Below are 8794 nucleotides of genomic sequence, written 5' to 3'. Positions count from 1 at the left end.
GCGAGGCGTGAGGAGACCTGGGGCACCAGTATGGGGCCGCATGCCAGGCTGCCAGGCATTGGTGTAAGCCAGTGGAGCGCCGAGGGGAGCCAGAGAGGACCATGGCATGGGCCAAGCTTGGACGAGCCCCGTCCAGGGATCATGTGGAGGACGCCAAGGCGTAGCTGCTGGTGGCGCACTTGGGGCCGGCGACGGTGAAGGAGTGGGCACCGAGCGCGTCGTAGGCGGTCGGTGGACGGGGTTCTTGCTGCGATAATTAGGGCTAGGACGCCAGCCTGGCGGTGGAGCGACCGCAGTTGAGGAAGAAGGCACCGCTGGTGAAGGGGGCGCCGCGGGTGCCGAACCACGCGGAACGGCGGCGAAGAGCTGAGGGCGAGTGTCCTTGTTGGTTTGAGCACAGTCGGCCCACTGGAGGATGGAGCGCACCTCGGGAAAGGTTGGCTGGGGTCGCATCATGGGTATGAAAGAAGCCTGCTTGTCGAACTGTTCATTGAGCCCGATGAGGAGGATGTTGATAAGCTGACGGTCTTCAACGGGATCACCAAGTTCACGTAGTTCGTCGGCGATGGACCTGAGGCGTTGGCAATAGACACTAAGGGAGGAGTCGCCTTGCACCGTATTCCTGAGCTCGGTGTGGAGTAGATTGGTGCGAGCATCGACGTTGTCTTGGAACAACTGCTGAAGGGCCGCCCAGAGACCGGCGACGGTGGCGGCTTCCCGGAAGACGAGATTGAAGATCTCGATGCAGACGCGCATGTAGATCCATTGGATGATAGCGAGGTCGTCCTTGACCCATTGGGGATCATGGGATTGCGGCACGGCGGTGGCGTCGACGTGGGAGCGAAGATTGCAGCGCCCGAGGTGAACTTCGAAGAGGTGGCGCCAATGGTAATAGTTGTGGGAGGTGAGATCGAGGGTAATGGGGATATATGGACTAATATCGGAGATTGTATCGGTGAAGGAGAGCACCGGAGGCATGGGTGGTGGTGGTGGTAGAACTAGGGCAGAGGAGGAGGAAGCCGCGGCGGCGGCGCGGGCGAGGGTAGCGGCCCGGCGCTCGAAGTAGCCGGGCGGTGGCAGCGGTGGTGGGTTGGGCAGCGGAGCCTTACTCTAGGACCAGAAACCCTAAGATACCATGTACGATTGAATAGAACTATTGTTGATTGATTATTGCAGCCGCATACAGCAGTATATATAAGAGATTACAAGCCAACTAGACCTATTACAATACAACTAGGACTATATAACTTGAGAGGCAAGTAATAGTCTAACACCTTGGACCGGACTCGCTTGAATTTTTTTTTTTGTAAAACAAACTATTCGGTGCACCAATTTTGTGGATTTGCTTGGTAGTCAAAGGAAAAATTGTTGACAACCAACGAAGTGCTCGAGTTGGAACATGGAATATCAAAAAAACTGGAGTATATTACACCTCTGATAATTCTAAGTTGTTTACGCAACTAATGAATAATAATGCCAAGTAGTATACATACAACTCTATATAGCGCTGAGCTGCCTTACGTTGGTTGGGAAGATGAAGGGCGCAGACCCGTCGAAGGCAGTGGCGGTAAGCATCTGCGTGGTGGCCTCCGTGGGGTGGTAGAAGTCCCAGAACATGTGATCAGAACGATTGGCACAATAGCTGCTGAGCGGGGTGCAGGCGCTCTTGGTGTTGAAGTCTCCCAGGCTGCAGCAGATCGTTGGTGGAGCTGGCGTCGATCTGGCGTCGCGAGGATCCTGGGATGAAGCTGCTGCAGATCTGTGGAGGTGCACGGCACGGGCGCGCGGAGGGCCCGGGCAGCGCCGTTGGCGTGGCTCGGAGGCCCGTGGTGCGTGGAGGTGCGGGCGTGACGGATCCGGTCTCCAGTGGATGCGACGGTGTGCGTGGTGCCCGCCTGGGTGGCGTGCTCCTGCTGCTTCGATGGGCGGTCAGCGCGGATTTGAGGCGAGGCAAGGATGCCAGGGCGGCGGCCCCGGAGCGATGGCTGCATCGGCATGGGCTGCTGCGGCGGCTGGGGACGATGGATTCGGGGCGATGCCCGCGGATCTGACCCCGGCAAACACGGCGTCTCTCTGTCGCATGAGGTGCTGCAGCGGGTCGTCGCGGGGGGCTCTGGCGGCTGACGACGGGAGGTGATCTTCACAGCAGGCTTGGCTCCGGTGGTCTGGGTATCCATGGTGCCCAGATTTGCAGGCTCACTGTTAGGAGATGAGGGACTTGGGCGAAAGCTTTTGACGACGTCGGTGCCTGCGGGTGTCGTGACTTTTTTGGAGGCGTCGTCGTAGAGTTTCTTCCTCTCCTTCCATGTGCTTGGACTCTCCGGGTGAGAATCTAAACTTCAGCTTTTTGGAGTGGGCGGCGGCGGCGTTTTACGTCGTAACCTTCTTGAAGGCGTCACTTTGGAGGGTCAGCCTTTGGATGTTGTGCGGGCTCTTCCGTTTTCATGGGCGGTGTATGCCGGGGCGGCGGCTCCGGGATCTTTAGTTGAGAGCCAAGGCGGCGGCCTCGGGCAGCGGTGCGACGGTGGCCCCAGGAGGTAGGGCTGTTTGTCGGCATGGCTTGGGTGAGGACCTTGAGCTGCGTGGGCGGCAAGGTTGTCGGCTCGGTCGACGCGTCCCAGCAAGGGCGGTTGGACGGCATGTCGGGGCGGCGGCCCCGGATGTGGTGCGGCGTTCGTGGTCTGCGTGCGGTTGTCCTGAGCAGTGCGGGCTGCGGACTGCTGTATCGTGCGGCGTTGTTGCTCGAGGGTGAGCGGTGGCCCCGGATGTGGTGCGACATTCGTGGTCTGCGTGCGGTTGTCCTGAGCAGTGTGGGCTGCGGGCTGCTGTATCGTGCGACGTTGCTGCTCGAGAGTGAGCGGTGGCATGTCGGGGCGGCGGCCCCGGAAGGCGGTGTTGGTTGAGTGCGTAGGGCGCAACGGAGCAGTGGATGTCGAGGCGGCGGCCTCGGGAGATTTGCAGCTTCGAGGGCATGGACCTCGTGTCGTGTGGGCGACGTGGTTGTCATCGGAGTTGGTCGTGGGTGGGCTTTGCCCTGTGTGTTAGTCTTTGGGGTGTGCTTGGCCCTTGTTGTTCCGGTTTTCGCCCGGTTTTCCATAATTAATTAGGCAATTCTCTTCTGCTTAATTAATAGATGAGGCAATTTTTGTCTCCGTTTTGAAAAAAAAAACATCTTGCGCGCGCCGTGGTTGTAGAGGATGGCCAGCTGGTCCGAGAGGGTCTGCAAGAGCGCATTAACGTACCGCTGTTGCTGGGAGGATGTGGCGACGGGGTTGGCCTTGGCATAGTAGATGATGTCATTGCTGCCGATGGTGATGGCAAAGATGGACCTGGCAAGGTGGCTCGCAGCCTGGGCCTGCCCGAGGCTGCGAGAGAGAGAGAGGAGTACACGCCTGAGTAGTGCTCGATTTGCTTGTCGAGGGTGATGCACTTGTTCTCGTTTGTGGCGATGGAGACTCCTGCGCCATCGGAAGCGAAGTTGTCGCCATTCACATAGTTTTTAAAGCGCCCAGCAATGGCTGGTTTTTTTATTATGATAGGAAGGGAGAGATAATTACACGGCTGCGAGAGCAGTCATAAAGATGAAAAAAAGCAAAGTTAAGAGATTATAGGCTATATAGGAGACAATTCTGGGTTACATTTCACGGCGGGTCCCCGAAGGGAGACATGAAGTAGGTCGCTTCTGCAAGCCTCCAGGCTTCAACGGATCGGCGGATATTTTGGATGATCATTGCCGTGCTCTCGCTCTTCTTTTTGAAAATCCGATTGTTCCTCTCAAGCCACAGCTCTCAGGCAATGAGAATCAGTAGCGATTTGGTGCCCTTGATGTTCTCGGGTGTTGTGGCCGCCACGATCGCTTCCCAGTAGAATGTGGAGTCGTTGTGGACTGCCCACAAAGAAGGATCCAGGGCAGCACATCCTTTCCAGTGGCTTGCCGATCGCCATACATCCTTGGTCACAGTGCATTGCCAGATCGAGGACAAGGCCAGGTACGATGGGGACAAGGCCAGTTCACATAGTTGGCATTGCTGCTCGAGGACAAGGCCAGGTACGGTGGGGAGGTCGCTAGCCCGAACTTGTCGGCTGCATGCATATATGCCAGGGAAGAATTCCATATTCATATACTCCCTCCGTTCTTAAATATAAGTCTTTTTAGAGGTTTTATTATAGACTACATACAGAGCAAAATAAATGAATCTATACTCTAAAATATTTCTATATACATCGATATGTAGTTTTTAGTAGAATCTCTAAAAGACTTACATTTAAAAACGGAGGGAGTACTACATGACTATAGATACATAATGGAAGTCACCAAAGTTGGGCCTGTAATGAAAGTTACAGCATGGAGTATCATACACTACTTTTCATACGCTATCATAATACCACCAAACTCAAGTTGGTACTCTTAGAGCAACTCTAATGAGACCACCCATTTGTTCGTCCGCGTCTGTTTGGGTCGGCGCGGGCAAAAGTGGTGGCCCAACGCGCCGAGCCAAACCCAAATCACGTCCGTTTCGCGTCTGCGTCGATGCATTTGCGGCCCAAATTTGCGCCCCAAATGCGTCGGCGCGGACGTCGAATGGACACCACGCGCGCCTTCTCGCTATCCGCGGCGTCCTCATCTGGCGGCCGTCCAACTACCTGTTGTCCATGCGGTCAGCTTAATTTATGACCACGGGTCCACGCGTCAGCGACGACGGTCGTCCTTTTTTAAGCCGACCGTGCGGCGGGGCCGTCCTCATCCAAACTTGTCGTCCACATCTAGGCAAGCTCGCTCCCCCGTCGCCGGCAAACCCTAGCGAAGCCAAAATTGGGCTCTTCTCCGGCGCCGGCAGCAGCAGCAGCAAGGCCAAGGGCAAGGCCCCCGTCGTCCCTTTCCCCTCCGAGGTCCTACCGCCTCGCCCGACGCCGGCACGCCAACAGAGGGTGCGTGTGAACGTGCGAGTGCACCAGGCAGAGTGGCACTGGCAGCACCGCCAGCCTTTGCCGTACCCCGACGTGACACTGCCGCATGACTCGCATCTGGATCCAGATAGGATCCCAGTGCCGACGGCGCCGCGGTCGACTAGGGCGCACGTGGAGGAGGTGCGGGGCCGGCGGGCACTGCTGATGTCGGAGCAGCACCGCGAAGCCGCCTGCGCCACAGACTCGCCGAACTGGAAGAGGTGGCTCGCCTTCGAGCACGAGGAGGCGAGGCGACGCGGCGTGCGCGAGGTAGACCGCAGCATGCCGCCGCCCCCGCTAGTCGTCCGCGAGGACCAGGAGGCGGAGGACGCCTACCAGGCGACCCTTGCGACGGTCTACCGCGAGAGTGAGCAGGACGAGCGGCACAGGATGGAGGCGGTGGAGAAAGAGGAGGCTCGGTACGAGGCGGCCATGACGCAGGCCCTTGCCCTCTCCGCGGCCGGCGATTGCGTGGTGCCGTCGGTGGCCCCGCCGTCCCCTCCCCGACGCATCATCAAGGCCGACCCGGAGCCCGAGCCGGAGCCCATCGAGCGCTACTCCTGGACGAGAGTGCTGCGCGAGTGGGTGTCCGCGCCCCCGGTTTGGCTGGGGGCGACCCCAGCGCAAGAGCAGGCGTACCTCGAGATGTGGCACGGGCGCCGGCTGGCCGAGGAGTGCTGTCGCGGCGAGTACGAGGAGATGCTCGAGCGCGACCTCGAGGAGGAGGAGGCGCGCGAGGCTGAGGAGGAGGTGCGCCAGGCAGCGGCTACACAGGCGGCCGCACAACCCCCCGCGCTGGCCCGGCCCGCGCCGGAACAGCTGTTCGCGGTCTACATCGCCGCCGCCTGGAACACGACGTTCCCCTGGGCCGGCCCTGCACCGACGCTCATCGACCTCACCGACCCTGAGGACGACGACGCCTTGGGCAGCGCGCCACCTCGTAGTTTAGTTTTTTTAGTTTTATTTAATGCTAATATGGACGCGTGGACTCTCGCCGGTCTTCCTGGCCGGCTTTAATGTTTAATTAAGTTGTTTTTATTTTAAATATGCATGCACAATTTTTTTGTCGGCGCCGTCAAAATGGGTCGGACCAGCGATGGGCGCATGAGCCGACCCAAACGCGGAAGCGAACGTCCATGTCCGCCTGGCCGACCCAAACGGACAAAAAACGGACAAAATCGTCGTCTGTTTGGGTCGACCCGTTGAAGTTGCTCTTAGATGATTCCATTTATTATTTTAAATGACTCGTGGTAATACTTCATTTGTTATGATACTGTCTATCACGATATGATACAAGTGCTTTAATGTTTAATTAAGTTGTTTTTATTTTAAATATGAATGCACAATTTTTTTGTCGGCGCCGTCAAAATGGATCGGACCAGCGATTGGCGCATGAGCCGACCCAAACGCGGAAGCGAACGTCCGTGTCCGCCTGGCCAGCCCAAACGGACAAAAAACGAACAAAATTGTCGTCCGTTTGGGTCGACCCGTTGAAGTTGCTCTTAGATGATTCCATTTATTATTTTAAATGACTCGTGGTAGTACTTCATTTGTTATGATACTGTCTATCATGATATGATACAAGTATTTTCTTTTTTTCTAAACAAATACTATATGCTACGATCAATATCTCTAGTTCTACATCATAACTAGATTATGATACATCAACATGAGACAAATTGGGAGTTTTCAAGTCAAATATAATTGGGAGTGAGTAATAGGGACCTCGTAATAAAATTGACAAAAAACTTGCCCGCGCGTGAATGCAAGATAGCTGGGATCAATGTCGATTTCAATTATTCTTTTCTCTTGTTTGCTTTGCAGAATATCATGAATAACTATTTCTCAAAAAGATCATGAGTACTCGTTGATTGAGAGATCGAGCTTCACTATAATTGCAAGATGAGAATGCAGGCAGCTGGCAAGGGAAGAATGGTATTCGACTGTTTAAGTGAAGAATGAGTAGGTAACGCACTGAGGAAGTTGGCTGAGTTCTTGCCGTTGCTGAAGCGGCCGGTGGCCTTCCTCCCCGGGTAGTCCATGCCGTTGTGCGTGAAGTCTGCCTTGATCAGTGTTAGCATATGGTTGTTGTTCCCTACATCCGCTAGCGAGTCGCCGAACACGTACAATGCCGGCACGAAACCTGGGGCTGCTGCGGCCGCCATCAAAGCCATGATGAACAAGGAGCAACAAGCGACTACACTGGCACCCATCATTGTATCACGCCTGCAGATGCTGCTAATGCACCTGCAGCGGACTAACAAGTGCACTTCAGTTATCTGAACCTGCAACTCAATGTTGAGCTTGGGTTGAGTGCGTGTGTGGGTTTGTGATTGGGTCGCAGCCTTGTAAGGGTGGCCCAGTGGGGCAACTACATATGTACGGCTCACAAGACGTATGAGGCAGCGAGTATTGATCGAGTCCTCCTTTTCCCCTTCTTCAAGCCTCTCACCTACTCTGCTCTCTCCTCCCTCATCCCCAATTCTAGATCGGGATCCGTCTGGGCATTACAGTGGTATCAGAGCAGTCCCGGAACCAATTCTATCAAATATTCAGAAAGTGATGTCTGAATACAAGGATGTGTTCGCCGAACCCACCATGTTACCGCCTCGTCGACAGTATGACCATGGTATTCACCTTGAACCAGGCACTGTTCCTATCAATACAAAGTCGGTGCCTTCTAGGCAATCTCGTCCTATCGCTACTCACCTGCTCAGAAGGACGAGATTGAGAAGCAGGTGCGGGACATGCTAAAAACTGGCGTCATTGCGCACATCATGAGCCCCTACGCTGCACTGGTTCTATTGGTTAAGAAAAAAAGACGGTAGCTGGAGATTTTGTGTTGATTTCAGACGACTGAATACTACAACTGTCAAAAACAAATTTCCTCTGCCGGTCGTGGATGAGCTGTTGGACGAACTGGCCGGTGCCACCTATTTCTCCAAGATCAATCTACGTGCTGGATATCATCAGATCCGTATGCGCGAGGAGGATGAAGAGAAGACCGCTTTCAAAACTCATCACAGGCACTATCACTTCAGAGTGATGTCATTTGGTCTGTGCAACGCCCCTGCAACTTTTCAGTGCCTCATGAACATTGTCTTCGGACGATACGTTCGTAAGTTTATCATCATATTTCTCAATGATATTCTTGTCTTTAGCACGGACTTGCAGGAACATGAGAAGCACCTGCGGCTCACGTTGCAACTGCTCCGCGAACACCAGCTTTTCGCCAAGGAATCCAAATGCTCGTTTGCGCAAACCAGCATCGAGTACTTGGGGCACGTGATCTCCAAGGACAGGGTCGCCACCAACACGACCAAGACCAGCGCCATGCAGGCCTGGCCCGTGGCCATGACAGCCACTAAACTCCGCGGCTTCCTCGGCCTGACCGGCTACTACCGCAAATTCGTCCCCCACTACGGCATCATCGCGAAGCCGCTGACCCAGCTCCTGACGAAGAAAGGTTTCTCCTCGAACGACAAGGCGCAACAAGCGTTTGAGCTGCTGAAGCAAGCCATGGTGAGCACGCCCGTGCTGGCACTCCCCGACTTCGCCAAGCCGTTCGCGCTCGAGACCGATGCGTGCGACACCGGCGTGGGGGCGGTGCTCACACAGAACGGCCACCCCGTCGCATACCTCATCAAGGCATTGGGTGTCAAGAATCGGAAGTTGTCCACCTACGAGAAGGAGTTCTTGGCGATGATGATGGCGATCGACAAGTGGCGGCCGTACTTGCAGCGTGCTTCGTTCGAAATAGTCATCGACCACAAGAGCTTGTGTGCGCTTATAGATCAGCAGCTGGCTACAGACCTCCAGCGGAAAGCCATGTCCAAGCTGGTGGGGC

At 55.5% G+C, this 8794-nt stretch overlaps 1 pseudogene; it reads right to left on the bottom strand.

The window, feature by feature from the left end:
• Window positions 1-1497: 1497 nt before the first annotated feature.
• LOC125507506 lies at window positions 1498-7163 on the bottom strand (annotated as a pseudogene).
• Between the last annotated feature and the right edge of the window lie 1631 nt (window positions 7164-8794).

Source organism: Triticum urartu, chromosome 5 (genome assembly GCF_003073215.2).
Source record: "Triticum urartu cultivar G1812 chromosome 5, Tu2.1, whole genome shotgun sequence".
Lineage (NCBI taxonomy): Eukaryota > Viridiplantae > Streptophyta > Magnoliopsida > Poales > Poaceae > Triticum > Triticum urartu.
The sequence above is the reverse complement of the archived record's forward strand: the minus strand, read 5'-3'. Positions and strand labels throughout refer to the sequence as shown.